This window comes from Sorex araneus, chromosome 1, assembly GCF_027595985.1.
Source record: "Sorex araneus isolate mSorAra2 chromosome 1, mSorAra2.pri, whole genome shotgun sequence".
Classification (NCBI taxonomy): Eukaryota; Metazoa; Chordata; class Mammalia; order Eulipotyphla; family Soricidae; genus Sorex; species Sorex araneus.
Genome location: NC_073302.1, coordinates 362,118,338 through 362,136,782, shown reverse-complemented (window position 1 = coordinate 362,136,782; position 18,445 = coordinate 362,118,338). Strand labels below are relative to the sequence as shown.

At 43.8% G+C, this 18,445-nt stretch overlaps 1 protein-coding gene and 1 non-coding gene across 3 annotated transcripts in view; both read left to right on the top strand.

The window, feature by feature from the left end:
* CHN2 (chimerin 2) overlaps positions 1–18,445 on the top strand; it is a 338,489-nt gene that overhangs the window by 228,017 nt on the left and 92,027 nt on the right. The window lies entirely within an intron of this gene.
* Positions 16,168–16,300, top strand: LOC129400972 (small nucleolar RNA SNORA51). Its single transcript, XR_008628016.1, has one exon. It is a non-coding gene; the product is annotated as a small nucleolar RNA SNORA51 (small nucleolar RNA).

The window sequence follows — 18,445 nt, the reverse complement described above, 5'->3', positions numbered from 1 at the left end:
ATTTCAAAAATCCCAGTTGCCTCCACCCTGAAAATAAGATTCAGTTACTTGGGCTAAATTATGGCATCTGGATTTTGGGTGATCTGAATGTGCAGCTAAAGCTAAGCACTCCTTGTGTAGAAGAAAAGCAGAAAGACTCATATTCTAGTCACGGGATTAATTTTTTATCAGAAAATTTCGTTTTATAAATTCTTCACTATCAGTGGACACAAGGTTAGAGCTTTGCATAACAAAAAGAAATCATATTACTTCATTATGGCGAGCCAGTGTAAAGTGAGCAGATCTTCCCTTTTCATCCCCCACCAAAGTCTCTCTGGAAAAACAGAATTTAGAGATGGCCTTTGCTAAGTATTTTTATGCTTGTAGTGCCATCTAGTGTGTAAGAGAAAAATTGCACACGTATGACATCCTCCAGGGACCAACCCTAACAGATGTGGGAGTAATGAGCAAGAACACATTTGAGCAATGAATTTATTGAATCATCCTCGTTCCTCGGGTTTTATGGCATATAACAGAATATACAATGACTTGGGGGTATCTGTTTTGCGGTTTTTGCTCATTCGCTGCATAAACAGGTGGGAAATTCTCCCGGCTCTGTACAAATGGTCACAAGGTTCTGATTCATTTGAATCCTGGCAGGCTCAGGCATTCTGGTCTTGGTAAACATTTGTGCTCCTTAATATTACGAAAAAACACAAAAAGCCTTTACATAGTTTATATATGTTGACATGTATATATATAAGCTACTATATTTGAAAACAACGCAAAGATTCGAGTATTTCCTTTTAAGAATAGTAGTAACAAAATATTTTTAGGTACATGACATATTTTTGTGAAAAAAATCCCACCCAATATGAAAAATAAAATCAGCGGGAACCTTGACATTGTTTTACGCTTTTATAAATCTCCTTAGTGCCTAGATTAATGGACAGCAGCTGGATTCTCACATCTGTTTTTGTGTTCAATCTGGGATGATAAATCGTTTTGTTTGAAGTCCAGGAAGAAGCTCTCGCCACACAGATGTCACTGAGGAAAGAATCTGTTGCAGCCTCTTTAGATAAACGTGGGTTTCTCTTTCTGATGATCAATCCACAGTAACAAATGACAGTGTCTTAAAGATTCACTGTGATGGTAGTCAGTGGCAAAAATAGTGAAAAGAAACAGTTTGACTTCATGGAATCTGACTGAGTTCTGGGGTCCCCCGAGCAGTGCTGGCATACTTTGGACACCTCTGCTTGAGGCAGATGGTCAGTGGATGAGCAGCAGGTCTGTTGGAGAAGATAAGTACCCATCTCCAGGAAGGTGTAGGGCAGGAACCAGGAACCGGGGTGCCCATTCTGCCACCTTTAGCTGGGGGCTGGGGGAGGAGGGAGAAAGATAATTCTGACTCCAGGACTGTTGTTCGGTTGCTAGTGGCTCTCCTTGTAGGGTGAATTACAGGAGGGATTGGGTCCTTTTCCTTTGCAAGTGGCTCTTCAGCTTATTCTGATGTAAACAACCAATAATAATAATAAAATTGGTCAGTCCACACACCCTTCCCTGCTGAGATTAGAAAGGGAGTGCAAAGGTCAAGGTGACATGGTGACAGAAAAGCCACTGGGCCCGGACTAGCTTGAAGGCTTCTGCATGCTCCTCCTCTGTCCTGGCTTGGGTGCCACCCTCTTCTTACTCCTGGTACTTCTCCTTGCACCCATCTTCTATCCATCAAATCTGGACCTAGAGTCTTCCTGTCTCCCCTGCCCTCCCGTAGGGTGTAGCTACCGTTCTTGCCATCCAGAAGCTACACACCCTTTTCGGGCAGTTGCCCCAGAATCCCCACCCTTCCTGGTCTATGTACTTTTGGTGGGTTCCAAACCTGCCCTCAATCCAGAGGAGGACTTGTGATTTGAGGCTGACCCAACTGGCCACATTTCCCCGAGACACTCTGCGTAAGGCAAGGGTGGGCCTGGGGAAGCCAATGACACCTGTTGGCATTTCCCGGAGTTCTGCAGGACTGCAATCCCTCTTTCCCCGGGGCTGACTTCAGCGTAAAAGGTGGTAGGAGAGGCTTCCCCTAGCATGGAGGAAATGGAGCCTGGAGAGGGTGAGAAACTGAGTCCCCATTTTGGCCCGAGCCCCTGCCAGAGCCACTCCTGGACACCACTGGCTGTCCTGTTGGTCAGTGAATTCCTGCTTTGCTTTGGCGCTGGCAATGGGAATGTCTGAGCAGAGCGTAGGTTTCCTGCTGCCTGCTGAGGCTGAGAATTCATACTTGCTCTTTCCCTGTACCTCCTACTGCCCTCTCTTTCCCTGCTCTCCTCGCTCACCTTAGCTGTCATTGTTCCAGAAAAGTCAGGTTCATCTCCATTGATCCAAATAAGCCACAGTATCACTTAAGAAGGTGATACTCGGGGCTGGATACCCACTGATAGTACAGTGGGTAGGGCGTTTGCCTTGCACATGGTCGACCTGGGTTCGATTCCCAGCAACTCATATGGTCCCCCAAGCACCGCCAGGAGTAGTTCCTGAATGTAAAGCCAGGGGTAACCCCTGTGCATCACCAGGTGTGACCTAAAAAGGAAAAGAAAAGGAGGTGATGCTCACATTTCAAAGGAAGACATCTAGTGTGTACCAAAATGGGTACGGGTGGGGTGCTGGCTGATTACCTAGGGACAGGGACCTTCTGGATTACCTTCTCCATCTCCTGCCCCTGGAACAGGTGTCTGCCAACCATCCAGTGGTTGTATGTGCTGAGAAAAAAAAAAAAGCAGTGTTCCAGAAAGCCCTGGTGAGCTCTGAGAAATATCAGAACTTACCCTGTCTCTGTGGTTAGGTATCACTCCTGATGGTTCCAGAGATCAAACTGGGGTCAGCCATATGCAAGGCAAATGCCTTAGCCTCTGTACTATGTTTCTGGTCCAAGAATTCCTCTTAGACAAAATGACTTAAGCACCAGGCCATCTGCAGTGTGCCCAGAGCAAGACTTTATAGCACCCCAGAACTCCCCATTATCAGCAAAATATAATTGAGCCCCACACCTCCAGGCCCCACAGAAAGAAAGGTTTGCTACCAGCTGTGGTCTCTCTGAATGAAAGGCTTGGTCTGTGTGGGAGTCTGTGCGATTCTTGCTGCAGATGGAGTGTGGGGAGAAGGAAGGATTTTGTTTCCAGACTGGTTCCCACTGACATCAATGGAAGAGGGGAGTGTCTAAGGTGGTTTGTTTTCATGACCGCTAGAATAGGCTGCAGAACTGGCATGGCTCATTTCTCAATGATGACATGTCAAGCCGGGTTTGATGGGGATAGTTTTTAAAAATCTTCATTGGTTGTGTTGCTCCTTATGCATATTCACTTTGAAGTTTCCAAAAAGTTAATATTTCACTTTGCACCTAATCCCCAGATAAAGCTAATGAAGTCTAACCATCAAAAAAATAAGTTAAAGTTTACAAATGCAACTTTTATTGTTCTCGTGTGACTTGGCGGCTTTAACAATTATCAAGAAGTCCAACTGAGATTTGTTCCTTTTTTATTTGTTTTTAATGACTCCAGAGAAGAGCTTTGTTTGTGACTTGGATCCCAGCTCTGTGAGAAGATGGCATATAGTTGGCTGTCAATTATTCATTGAATTAACTCCTATGTGACCCAAAGAATTAATAATGATACATGCACCAGGATAGAGAAATATGGATATGAACTAGATATTGACATCATGATAGTAAACTCAACTCCTATGTTGTGTCATTTGGAGACTTGTTTAATAAAATGACAGACAATGGCCAAGCAATCATGCATATCCTAGCATGCACGTGGCCCTGAGTTCCACGCCTGGCAACACCAACTAGTATGAGATATTTCAGTTGTTAGTTAATGAATACAGATTATTTCCCAGTATTGCCTCTATTAAAATAATTAAAATGACTTATATCAAAACATTTCAATTTCATAATCAACCAGCTCAGGGCTAGAATGATAGTACAGTGGGTAGGGTGTTTGCCTTACACACGACCGACCCGGGTTCAATTCCTCTGCTCCTCTCGGAGAGCCCACGAGCTAACTAGAGTATCTCGCCTGCACAGCAGAGCCTGGCAAGCTCCCGTGGCGTATTCGATATGTCAAAAACAGTAACAACAAGTCTCACAATGGAGATGTTACTGGTGCCCGCTCGAGCAAATCAATGAGCAATGGGATGACAGTGACACTGACAATCAACAATCTCAAAGTCCTGAGTAAAAATTTCTATATAAAGCTAAATAAACAAGAATTTTCAAAACACAAAAATTTCTAAATTGTATCATTTGATATAGGGATATGTTTAATTGTATATAAGAAAACAATTATTTTCATGTATAGATTCATGACATTTTATATGCAAAATTTACAATGTGTTCCCTACACATGTATATGTAACATATCCACTTGTAAGGAGTTTTCATCTAAAAGGATTTTATTGATTATTTGGATTAGCTGTATATATCTCTTCACTTTCTTACCACCTAAGAATTTTTCTGTTTTGTTTAGAAATATGCAATTTAGAAATATAGGACTGAAAAAATAGAAATATAGGACTGGAGCGATAGCACAGCGGGTAGGGCATTTCCCTTACATGCAGTCGACCTGGGTTCGATTTCTCCGTCCCTCTCGGAGAGCCCAGCAAGCTAGCGAGAGTATGCTGTCCGCACGGCAGAGCCTGGAAGCTGCCCATGGCGTATTCGATTTACCAAAAAACAGTAACAGCAAGTCTTACAATGGAGATGTTACTGGTGCCCGCTCGAGCAAATCTATGAACAATGGGATGATAGTGCTATGACAGTGCTACAACAGTTTAGAAATATGAACTAAAGTCAGTGGAAGTTTTGAGTTTGTGTGTGTGTGTTGTCTTTTGTGTATACTTTTTTTCCCTAGTGTCTTGGTCAAAAATATTTTTTTGCTACTTCTTTAATACACAGGTTGAGATTCAAAAATAAGACACAGTATTATGAGCTGAGCATGTCCCAACATGTCCTTAACAAAGTAAGACTACCATATTTTACATCAGTATAAAGAAATTCCATATAAAACAACTGGTAGGAGCTACTTTTACTATTTTTAATCTGTAATGATCTTATGAGAGTTATAGGTAAAAAAAGGAACCAATTTTGCACTTATCAAGCAGTGTTAATTTTAATCAATTATAAACCTACATTATTTTATTCAACTTTATAATAATTCTTAGGTTAGGGTTCCTACTCTATCAGAAGGAAGAGAGAAAGTGAATGCTTATAGTTACCCAGAAATTAACTCTTGGTCATAGAATGGTCAGATACTTGTAAATAGTAACAAGAAAGTTTAACTTCCAGTCTACTGTCCTTCCCACACCACTAGATGGACAAAGCAAAAACAAATTGTTTTCTGTTGAACTTTAAACCTTCTAAGCAAAGCATTGCATTAGATAATGTTTCCTTCTTCAAACATCAAGGCTCCAGTCTCTGTGGCATGATTTGAATCATCTTCCACCTTAACTAATTTGTCCTTGTACAGAATTATATAAACTAAGGGAATTCCTTCTGAGAAGCAGGATTCATCGCAGACAAATATACCTCCCTCTGAGATTTCTTAAAGAAAATCCCCATGTGCTTCTTTCACCCAGAACTCTATGAATTTTAAATGGATCTGGCAATATTATAAAGCTCTATAGACCTTCACTAAATCCCCCGGTGAGGATGAAATGCCCGACTTCAGCAACCAGTCTGCCGCTCCTTCTCCCAATGGTGATGGAGTAAATAGGGATGAAGGAAATTGAACCCAGAGGTCCCCCTCATGTCTGTTAGGGAGCAGTGCCCAGCTTCCTTTTTCGTAGAGCAGTGCAACTCCACTCTCTGGGTCTGTGCTATGACACACAGAGTGTTTTTAATTCACTCCACTTCCATTTTCCCCTGCAGCCAGTCAACGAAAAGAAAGCATAGAGGTTGACGGTTGTTTTGCACTGGTGGAGGGAAGTCCACGTGAGTGGAGGGATTGGAGTTGAATTATCATGTGCCTAAAACTCAACTATCAGTAACTTTGTAAACCATGGATCTTTAAAAATAATTTATCTTAAAGACAGTTGTTTTGCATGTGGCCTATCCTGATTCCATCCCGTGTATGCCATCTGTTCCTTGGAGCACTCCCAGGTGTGATCTGTGAGGAGCACAGAGCCAGGCAGGGTCCCTTTGGCCTCAAGTTCCTTCCTTATATCAACTGTGACACAAAGGTGGTGTGTCATTCTCTGAGAATTCCCTGTGCCTTCTCTGCATGCCAGGGGCACCTACAAGGGGTGTGGGCTCATGTGCTTTTTTGCTAGGGGAGGAGTGGGGAGGAGTGGAGTGGGGGGAGTGGCAGGGAGTGGGGAGGCAGGAGTAACTTATTCAGGAGCATCGTGCTGGATGCTGGGAACTGCCCTGGAATCCAACTGAACCCCCTTAGCCTGACTTGGAAGACCCTTTAAGAGACCCAGCTGCCTGAACTTGAACTCCTGGGGCAGGATTCCAGGCTCTTTATGACTGTCCCATCCTCTGGCAATCACACATTTGTGGGTCCACAGGAACACAACATGCACACACACAAGCACACACAGAGACACATAGGCATACATCAGACACACATACATGTGCACACAAGCACACATGCACACACAGACATGCACATAAGCACACACAGGCACACATACATACATCAGGCACATATGCACATGCACACCTTGCACACATGCATTTGTACACAAGCATACATGATTGCGCACACACACATGTAGGCACACACATACATGCACACACACCCACGTATGCATACACACCCACATATGCACACACAGCTTTGCCCTCACCCACTCCCTCACCATCTCAGGAGACAGCACAAAGGGACAGTGATGTTTCTGGACACACTAATGGTGCAGTGCCTTTCAGTCTTCACTTCGCATCTTGCCTCCTCTTCAAAGTGCTCCTGCCCCAGATCCTGCGGTGACTTAGGGACCTCTACACACCCTTACAGATCAGGCTGGGTGTTTCTGGTCCTGGAAAGTCTTCCTGACCCGCCCTGATCCTGTAGGATGTGCCTTTTCTGTGGTTTCAGCATGGCTGGGAGGACCCCTGTGAGCTGCTTGCAGGGTGTCACCTTCCTTCCTGCAGCCTTCGCTGCAGAGGATCAGTGCCCATCACGTGCCTACTCGGTGCCAAGAGCTGTTCTTTTCAGAGCTGGGTGATCCCAAATACAGCGACTAGCTCGGGATGAGGCACAGCACAGGAACAATAGGTGAGTCTTGCTAGGAGAATTAAGACAGAGGTTTACTCCTCCATCCTTAAAGGGATCATCTGAGCACCAGCAGCCTTGATTTTATGAGCTGTCATTTCCTGTCTCTTTGTTCCTGTGCTCTTTGGGATTGAGTCCCTATTTCCTGCAGCCCATGTGGCTCCTGTTTTCTGCAGCTGACAATGCTTAGAGACCCAAAGGCAAGCAAGATAGAAGAGCCATGCCCAGATAGAAAGATATTCTGGAGAAGTGATGATTGTGGGCTGCAAAGGGAGCAGCAGGAAGCTCTTGACCTGCAAGGGGGAAGCTCTGAGTGGGGGAGCTTGAGAAGGGCCAGGAAAGGCGGCTGGGAAGTTTGACTTAACTCCAAGGCCCTGCAGCTCCTGTCTGCCATGTAGGTTTTATAAAGAAGGAACGGCAGCATGGAGGACAGGCTGGGGCGAGAGACCGGGATGCAGCCAGGGCAGGCACACAAATCCTGACGTGTCTTCCTTCCGAAAGCTGATAGCTGTTGGCAAATTTGTAAAAGCCCACTTTTTCCACTTTTTAAAGGATAACACAATTGCCGAAGCAAATTATCTTAGTTTTCCCAGCTTCAAAGCCCAAGTTTAGTAAATGGTTTTCCTCAAGCTTTGAAAGTAGCAGTTTAAAGTTTTCGACTTCTCTGTGACAAACAAATGCCAATCTCCACCCCAAAAACTGTGTTGGTCCTAAGGCTTGTGATAGGCACCGTCAGCTCCCTAGTGCCCTTTGCTAGATCCCTTTCACCCACCCTGGCCAGGAGGGTAAGTGAACATCTTTTCTGGGCACTGCAAGCTAACCAGTATTGAACCTTATGGTGGAACAAAATACTCATCAAGCTGGACTTTACAGCTCCTAACCCTTCATAGGAAAAAAAAAAAGTGTCTTGTTTTTTTCCCATTTCTGAGGCCACAGCCGACAGTGCTCAGGACTCACTACTGGTTCTGTGCTCAGGGTTTACTCCTGGCAAGACTCAGTGGACCTTATGTGATACCAGGGAATAGACCCAGGCTGACGCTACCCACTCTACAATCTCTTGGGCCCCCTAATATGAACCTTCTCATTCAAAAGCTTAGGGATATTAAAATGGAAATAAAAGAGCAAGGGTGAGCTTCCAAGTCCCTGGTAGTGTGCAGCTGGAATGAGATGGGAAGCAGGTGACGGTGCTTACGCTGCTTGTCACAGTTCCCCAGGCAGCGCGTGAGAACAGGGCCAGTCCACGTGCAGAATGGCTGATGCCGTGGGTCTGACCCAAACCCTGCCCCCCAGGAGATGTTCAAGCCTTGGTCCAGGGCTCCCCAGGTGCTCTGGCTGAGCCTCTTCTAGGATTATTATGAAACATAGAGGCAATCCTGGAAACAGTTAAAGTGATAGTTAATAACGCAGATTCCATACATGTGATTCATATTACAGAACAGAGGGTCCTACATTTATTTGGCTTACCACCCCCTTCCCAGAAAGTGAATCACCCAGTGTCCCCCTGAGAATCTACCTTCTCTCATTTTTCTTTTCTTTTCTTATCCTTTTCTTTTATTTCATTTATTATTTATGTGAGCCACATCTGACTGTGCTCAGGACTGTCCTCCTGGCTCAGTGCTCGGGCTTGCTCAGGGAGCACCCTGGGTGGGAGCCTGGAGACTATAAGGAGTGCCAGAGAGGAAACCCAAATTGGCAGAATTTTTCAACCCAAATTGAACCTAAATTGGCAAAGCGAGCCCCTTAACCACTGTACTATCTCTTTGACCCCAAATTTACTTTCTTTATACAAACAAAAAGAAAGTGACCCCAGTTACAGTGGGGCAGCTACCGTTCCAACCCGACCCCCCAGCACCCATACCCCATCCTCCCGGCCTCCCTCAGGGGAAGACAGCACTCACTGTGGAAAACAATGTATGGCTGACATATGCAAATGATGTATAAGTGGATAATAATATAGATGCTTGTTTTTAATCAATTATCATTTTGCCTGTTCTGATTAATTAATGTTTTGTAATATATAACCTGCTATACATAATATATACTATATGAATATGTAGTTAACAATCTACTATTAATTGGCTATTAATTATGCAAATTGCATGCAAACAACATGTGATTTTAAATATAATGTAGAAAATATATGCTATATATAATATTACATACTGCAACTATGAAATCAATGGGTAATAATCTACGTTTTTCTCCAATGTGCATTATTTTAATATGTAATTATTATTATATTTTATAGAATAATCTATAATTATCTATGCATGATTAATTGTTTTGCTCTGTTCCAGAGTCGTCCAGTATGACAAACTGTCTAGGTTACATATATGCCAAGTATCAAATATGCGTGCATGCAAATATTTGTATACATATACATATTTCTAGACTTTAAACTAGCAGCCGTCCCAGCAGATACTCATTGTCTAAAGAAGTTGTTGTTTTCCTGTTTCTTTGTATTAAGGGGCTCCTCAGTGGCCACTGGAGGGCAGCTCCCCACAGAGCAGGTGCTGGACACAGCCACAGGCATGGTCTCTGGGTCAGCAGCCGCGTGGTCCTTGACAAGTTATTTCAATATGTATCTGGGCATCCCCATGAAAACCATCCTAGTGCTTCCCAGAGAACTGTGATAAGGGGGGCAACAGGCCGCAAGCATGTAAGGCCGATGTGTTCTGTGTTGGGCTGGCTGAACACGCGAGCATTTTCCAGTCCCTGAGTCACTGGTCACTGTGAGCCTGTGAACTAGAAGCACTGTCCACCCTCCTGCCCTGCACCACACTCCCCTGCAGTTCTGTGCAGCACTGTCCAGACCTCTGTGGGGCTTTCCTACCTAGGGACTCTCCTAAATCCAACCCCTCCCCGCCTTCCTCTCCCCTTCTCATCTCTGCTTCCTTCCCTGAAGCATGTCCAGACTCTACCACTAGCTACTCCACACCCATTTCCCCTGTGGGCTCTGAACAGTTAGGGTCAGGGTTGATCTTACTCCTGTCAGCTAATGGGCTTTTGTATTTACACGACGCTTAATCAACAGTTATTGAAGGAGGAAAGGGAGGAAGGATGGAATGAAGCAATTTTCCCTAGCAGCTGATGGTCTATGTGACAGTTTTACTTAAACTTTTGATATTAAAATCCAATTTGAGAGAAAAATCCATTAGATTGAAACCTATAAATTAGGTACATACACTGCTTGAGCACATGTGTTGCAGCTGCATGCATGTGGTGCCTGAGTACATGTGCCCGAATCTCCCCTCCTGAGATGTGGACTTTCATACCTTCATAATTTAACACTGGGATGTGTACTGGGACCCTCTCTGCACTCTAGAGAAGCCCGTGTTCTTTCTTAGGCACATTTGTCATTTTTTCCCCCACCCCCTCTTAGAACTACCAATAAAACCTGTTTTTACTATACACACACACACACACACACACACACACACGCGCGCGCGCACACACACGAATGAATGAAAGAAAAAAAAATCTATAAATTACTTAGGTTCAACCATAGCAAATAGTTGATGTCTGATAGGTTTACCTAAAAGAATGGCAACTTCACACGGTTCAAACTAGAGTACTTTGAACTCTGATCAAGTATAACAGGGCAGACTTGCTCCGCACTAAGCACACTATGAATATTTATTACAAAGTCTACAATAGGACATTGAAATCCTTGATTACGAAGGGCCAGTCAGGATGATTTATCAGAGTAATTATGTACACTTGGCACTAGATGGCAGTTCTACATAAATTTCCTTTTGGGTGGGGTAGGGTGTAAAGGGTTAGGGCCACACACAGCAGCGCTACTCCCAACTCAGTGCCTGGGCATGGCCCCTGGCGGTATTTAGAGGTGGTGCCCTGGCCTCCCACATGCAAAGTATGTGCTCCAGCCCTTTGTATCATCTTTGCTCTGTGAGTTTTCTAAGAACTGATGACATTACCTAATGTCATCATCATTTGTGGATGTTGTGCGTATGTAAGAGAGAGAGAGAGAGAGAGAGAGAGAGAGAGAGAGAGAGAGAGAAGAGAAAGAGAGACCTATATATTCAAAATCAGTTCAGCTTGCAGGGGCAGGTAGCTTGAGGGTTTATTAGTTGGTTAACTAGATAGCTTAATATGATTGTCCCCATTTCTATACCCAGCACAGTGTTCTGGACCAGATGGAAAGTCAATCTAGAGAAGCAGCTGGTCCTGCACCTTTCAGGACTTTCTTTCAATCAAATTCAATTTTGTTTTCTTTCTCTTGGTGGCCTGGAGGCCCAGGGGCACGTGGCAGTGCAGGGCTGCTCTGAAGCCTTGCGGCCTCCTCTATTCAAGGGCAGCTTCTTCAGGATACATATTGCCCTGTCATCTTATGTTTGGGCTCTTTTGCTGTTTCTTAGAAATGACACTAGAGATGGGGTCTGGCAGGAAGTGAAACTTGGCAGAGCTGATTCAAGGTTTTGTGGAGAGGAAGTTGAGGCCATTGGTCAAAAATCATTGGGTTTCGAATAGTTGTGCTCTAGCCACTCTGACTACACATAAGAAAGGAACTGCGGGCAACCAAGGCTCAAGAGAATGAAATGTCTCTGACCTCATTGCCTCCTCGTCTTTGTGGAGGGTCACACACAGGCTTGTTGGTGCACACAGCTCAGAGGGGGCGAGCAGAACATTAAAAACAGCTAAAAGCAGACGTGATGGGAAGTGTGGATGGAGAGATATTCATGCCCCCAAAAGGCAGGTCACATCTGGCATCTCATCACATTCGTAGGAAGGGGCTCCGATGGATGAACCCACCTACTGGCCCAGGGTTTGTGAGAACACCCTGGTTTGCCTCAAGGCCACTTTCCATAGAAAAGGCTTCATAATCTGATTTTTTCTTTGCAAGCAGAAAACCTAGGTGGCTTCTGGAAAGACTAAAACATGGTCCAGACAAGCAGAACACAGAAGTTCTGGCTGTAAATATGGAGATGGCTGGATAAGGGCATAGTTTACACCATTCATAAACATAGGGTTTATTACTTATATAAGTGTCAAGTTCTTCTCTGAAATATTTACTCAATTTCTGTTTAAATCAACAAGTACCAGAGATTAATTTTTTTATGTTAGATACATTAGTTTCTCCAAACCAGGACTTAAAAAGTGATTTTTCTCTTTAGAGGTACTATTTTGTCAATTTCTTTGTTTGTTTGTTTGTTTTTTGTGCTGTGCCTGGCAGTGCTCAGGTTTACTCCTAGCTCTGTTCCCAGAGTTCACTCCTGGCAGTTGATCATTTGGGGACTGAACCAGGACTGGCTGCATGCTAGACAAGTGCCTTAATTCCTATACTACCAATCTGGCCCCATGTCAGATTCATTTAAAGTGGGCTTTGAGCCCTTTCTTGTATTTTTCATCTATTTTTGGGGGGGAGGGAATTTTTATTTTATTTAATCACCATGATAACAGTTACAAAGCTTAAAGGTTTAAGTCTCAGTCATACAATGATCAAACACCCATCCCTTCACCAGTGCACATGTTCCACCACCAAGAACCCCAGTATAATTCCTATCCCCCTCCCCCCACGCCTATGTGGCTGATGATTTTTACTTTACTCTTTACTTTGATTGCATTCAATATTTCAACAGAAAACACACTATTATTATTATTTGGAATTTTCCCCCAGCAATCAGACCTGCCAAAAAGGCATCATTTGATAATTTGTTTGCCATTGCTGAGAATAAAGAGCACATGAGGTCACGTGGCCGCTGTTGCTGCTAGGTTTTGGATTTCTAGTATTTTAGTAATTAAGTCCAGAGAAATTTCTGCCAGAAGTTGCATCACTGCAAGCTCGTACCTCTGTTTAGTGGGCTCTAAAAGATGGTGGTCACCATGCTGCCGCCGCCGCCGCCACCGCCACGGCTGAAAGGAAAGGTCAAGAGAGAAAAACTTTTCTCGTCCTGGGGCGGCATGGGGCCATAGCTTAGTTCACAGTCTAGAGACATTTCTGCGAGAAGCCACTGGTGCTGAAATTAGTTAGTGGGCCTCCAGGACCCTGGTCGTTCAGGAGCGGAGGAGGCATTCGTGTGGGGCCGCTCAGGTCTCGTCTGGGCAGAAGGCCTATCATCTATTTTTAAGGGAATGGTGCAGTATGAGGGCTGGCAAGGAACAGTTAAGAGAGTGGGCCAAAGAACCGCACTGCCGCTTTGGCTCTGCTGGGGTGTGATCTGGGCATATTGTTCAGTCTCCTGTGTTTGAGCACCTCTTGACTGGCTGCTGTAGGTGAAGGGGTTTGGCTCCCACAGTTGGCACCTACCGGATTTTCTGAACCAACCACAGCTCAACTGCTCTAAAAGGAAGTTCCAGAATCTTAGAAAATTAAACTAAGTGACCAAACTAAATATTTCCTATATGGCTGAGGTCATTTTTAGATCCATTTCCGTGTCTAAGAGATAGCCCTGTCTGACTATTGCTGTAATGTGATGAACTTTTTATTACTGGGGAAGAGTGTCAGCCAAGATTTTCCTCCACAGATTAAAAAATACATATATCAAGAGCCACAGAAAATGGCACTGAGTTACTGAAGGTTCCACGAAGAAAGATTTATATTGGAGGACCAAGTAAATTTGCAAACCACTTGCTTTCCACATAGAGGCCCTGGGGAATAACGTTATTTTCCATGGAATGCAAAGACTGTTGCCTGTCAACAAGAAGATTTGTGTTTTACAAGTATCTATAGGTTTCTAGGTTACTTCTTTTATTTTTTCCTTTTCTTTATTAATGCTTTTTAGTTTGTTTGTTTTGGGGTCCACACCTGGCAATGCTTAGGGGTAACTCCTAGTTCTACAATCAGAAATCATTCCCACTGTGTTCCAGGGATCATACCCCAGCATCCAGGGATGCTGGGGATTCAACCATGCATGTCAGCCACATGCAAGGCAAGGACCTTACCTGTTGTGAACTACCTCTCTGGCCCCAGCATCTATAGGTTTCTTATGTGCAGTATTTCTCCATAATTCAGTGTAATCCAGAATCATCAAGAGGTATTTAGTGTGATGGTTCCCACTTTTATTTTCCCATAAAGAACCCTTTCAGTGCTGATCAGCTCTCAGGACTAGTGCTCAAAGAACACTTCCAGGGAGAAAGGACTACCAAAAGAAATGAAAACACAGGACAGGTTTCCATGTTCCTGGGATGGCTTTGTAACTTACAGAGCAAACCCTTCTGTATATTTGCCTTGTCCATTTTACTGCCTTGTTCTGCCTGTTTTGCCGCCTTCTGCCTGTTCTTCTGCCCGTACTTCCAGCTTATAAGAGCTCAGCTTTCACATATAGAAAATATTTAGGAAAACAATATTGTGGCACCTATCCTACTCATGTAGAAGCCACCAGCAAATACCTTTATATTCACCAATTCATAGAATTTGAGCACCCAGTTCAGAGAGAAGGAATGACGTACACATCTATTATTATGTCAGCACCCAGGGATTACCATGCTGTCCAAAATTGTCTCACTTGCTGACTGATGGGTGCTGTCATGCACCCTAGTCCCACTGCCAGGACTCAAGGATCCATCTCCTAACACTGGGAGAGTTCTTTGCTGGAGAAAGCGGCTTTGCCCAAAGCCATTCCCCATTCTCTGCACGACCCACCTCCAATGTCTGGGAAGCTTATAGAAGCTACAGAAGCCTCGGTAGAAGCTTGGGACAACTTTGAAAAAAGTCCATCTTCTGAACCCTCAAGTTGGTGGAGCACTTCACAGAGACAGCGTCCCCATCTCCCTTCTTTCATAGGGCTCCCAACTATGAACCTGAGTATACTTCCAGCAATTTGGTTGCTCTTGGCTTCAAGGAAATCTCACTCACAAACCTCTGACAGGGAGTGTGAAGTCTCAGACTCCAGGCTCAAGTGAAAAGTCATTTCCTGTTCAATGTGAACGTCTTTGCCATCTCAAGCTGCCATTCTGCCTTATTAGTGGTAGCTAAGTCTGTGTCAATTGTCAACTCAGGGTCAACCAGTCCATCCTGGGGTTCACTCTCCTCTTTTCTGAGTTATAGTCCCATTCTGCAGGACCTCCAGAATTGTTATCTCTCTGTGCCAGCATCCAGTGAGACACCATATGCCCTCCCTGATTTGGGGACCAGGACCTATTTGAAATTGCCAGTTTTATGATGAGAAACTGGGTCTCTCCCAGTCACGTCCTTGCTGCTTGAGCTACCTGAGAAATGCCATCCACAGGCCTTTCACTCATTCTAGGCCCCCTAAAAAAAAAAAAAAAAAAAAAAAAACCAAGGTGCTTCACTTGCCACAGCAGAAACCTGCATTTTTGTGGGGGAAAAAATCACTTGTATTACAGTTCCACAGACCAGAACTGAAAGTTCCATTCAGAACCCATGATCTGGACTTGTGGCAAGATCTATACCTTCAAGAAAATATTATGCTTTCAGTTCTGGGTGGGAAAAGGGCCACCATCTATGTACTCCTGCAGAAGTCAGTTTTAAATTAGTTTCTTGCAATCTCTCACATTCCTTGAGCACAGATGGCTTGAACACATTCCGCTTGCTGGACCTTCATCAAAAAGCAGGAGACACTGAAGAAAACAAACAGAGAATTGGCCCTTCTTCCTCATGAAATTGAGACTTTCCCTCCAAAGAATTCTTGGAGGTTTTTGGTTCTAACAGAGCACTGAGGGCACCAGAGAGCTGACACCTGCCCCTGCTCCTGCCATGGCCCTGTGGGGTCTAACCCAGAGTCCAGCTCCCAAAGGGACAGTAATGCCACAATCCCCAGCACTTTGGCACAATCCTGGCTGTCGGGACTCAGCAAGACAGACTCTCTTTAAGAATTGGCAGTAGACAGGCAACATCTGGCTGACAGACACGTTTTGACTAATCTGCACATTGTTTTTGTAGTATTTTAACCTTGGAGATTTTACTAACAAAGGATTTCCAATTACTTTTTACAGAATAAAATTAAGCCTCCTTGTGCATACCATAGGCTCTGTTCTCTGTACCAACTATATAGACAGAGAAGTTACAGTATATCCGGCCCATATACATCTCAGCCAGATCCTTTGCCTAGTTTGTATTGGGAATGGGGGAAACACACAGTTAAGAAAGACAAAGAAAAGACAAGGCTGTTATTAATAGTTTTGAACTTTATTCATGGGTTAAGTTTTAGTTTTCTAGAAAAAAAAATCACTAAGTCATCTGATGCTAATAGAGACAACCCATCCCCGATAACCACCATACTTTCACCACAACTAGTTTAAGGAGGTTTTGGGGTTTTGCTGGTTCATTTTCGTTATAACTATTCACATTACACCCATGAGTAAAATCATCTGATAATTGTCTTTCACTTCCTCACATATTTAACTTAATATTATCACCTCATAATTCGTCAATTTTTTCCCCCAAATGGCACAACTCCAACTGTGTTAATGACAAAATCATATTCTATCCGGTACACAAACATCTTCTGCAGTGCAATACCCTACAATGCAACCTGGTGGCAAAACACAGAAATCAGCACTAAGTCTTCCTACCACACCAATTATTACCTGTCTCTGGAATCCCTGGTGATTCCTCTTCACCTATTTATTCCAAACCAACTCTCTTTAATTTTTTTGGAGAATGCAAAAGTAGCATATTCTTGAAGAAGCCTATCATCAGCACAAGAACATACATTTTCCTTACATTTTCTAGGCTGTGCGTCTTGAGTTCTGAGGTGTGCTAAGCAATGTGTCGGTCAGGTCAGTAGGAGGTACAGTATAGAGACCAGGAGTAGGAGCACTGGACACATGCCTCCGAGCCATGGAACACTGAATAAATCACTGCACCTCTCACCATGTGAGTTTACATTTTAATCAGAAAAGTCCTAGTCACTGTAACACATTAATGCCTTCATCATAATGTCTTAATGCAACCAAAGATCAGGGCCAGAGAGATAGTACAGCGGTAAGGCGCTTGCCTTGCATGTGGCCCACCCAGTTTCATCCTGGCACCCTATATGGTATCCTGAGCATGTGTGATCCCTGAGTACAAAGCCAGAGTAAGCCCTGAACCCATCCAGGTGTGGCCCAAACACCTCCCACTCAAAAAATATTTAATATGCATCTTTGTTCAGTGGAGAAGTTGCTGCTTTGCTAGCTGTTCATGCAATAATTGAAAAACTAAAGCCTTTTAGCCATTGCTCTGTGCTTCTCTCGGTCTTAAAAAAAAAAAAATCTTCCTCTAAATTCTGCAACATAGTTGTGATGTGGAAGGATTTCAGAGTATGAGCTTGAGGCCCCCACCCTTCCTGAGAACACTTCAGTGTATTTGTACCAAGGTACCTCAGCCCCTTTCCCCAACTGTATATCTGTGGAAAGTCTGGAGCTTTTACTATATCTTAAACCAGAATATCACAACAGATACACTTCAGAATTTGTCTCCAAGTAGGAGACCAGACTCAAAACTCGGTATTGCATAGTCCCCTGACCACCACTGGGAGAGACCCCCTCAAGCTCCGTGTAGCCCCCCCAGCACTGCCATGTGTAGCTCAAAAATGTTTTTAATTAAAAAATTAAAGAATCAAACTTACCTGTCCCTGGAATCCTTGGTGATTCCTCTTCTATTAAGTTGTACATTAGAGATTATAAACTAATGCCACTTTTTCCCTGATATTTTTGTTAGGATTGATATGGTTCATGGTAACATTATATTATTACATAGTGTTTGTGTAGTTTGTATTTTCATTTTTCAATAAATGAGCTTCTCATTTGTAAGTATCAATATATGTTACCAGTAGAAATAAAAGTATTGGGGGGAGGTACTGAATCAATGTTGAGTGCATAGGATTCTGAGGTCAGATTTTTGTTTTGATCTAGATTCTTGCTCTTTAAGCTGACAGGAGTTTCGGGGAGCACATCAAAGAATTTCTGTAGGCCAGTTCTGGAAGTAGCAGTGTCTGCTCTCCGAATTCATTAACTGGGCTCGGACTCAGCCACCCCAAAAGAGGAGGAAGCCAGGGGTCAGGCAGACCTCCTTTCTGCTCAGGAGAGAGTAGAAATAGGTTTGAGCTCCATCTCTCTCTTTACCATATTTTACTACTCTCAAGGGTTTACTGAATTTTGTTCTACATTTGTGTTATTAGTATCTTGTTTAGGACTAGAGCGATAGCCTTGCATTCGGCCAACCCAGGTTCAATTCCTCCCTCTGTCCCTCACAGCCTCCCAGAGAGCCCAGCAAGCTACCGAGAGTATCCCACTGTAGG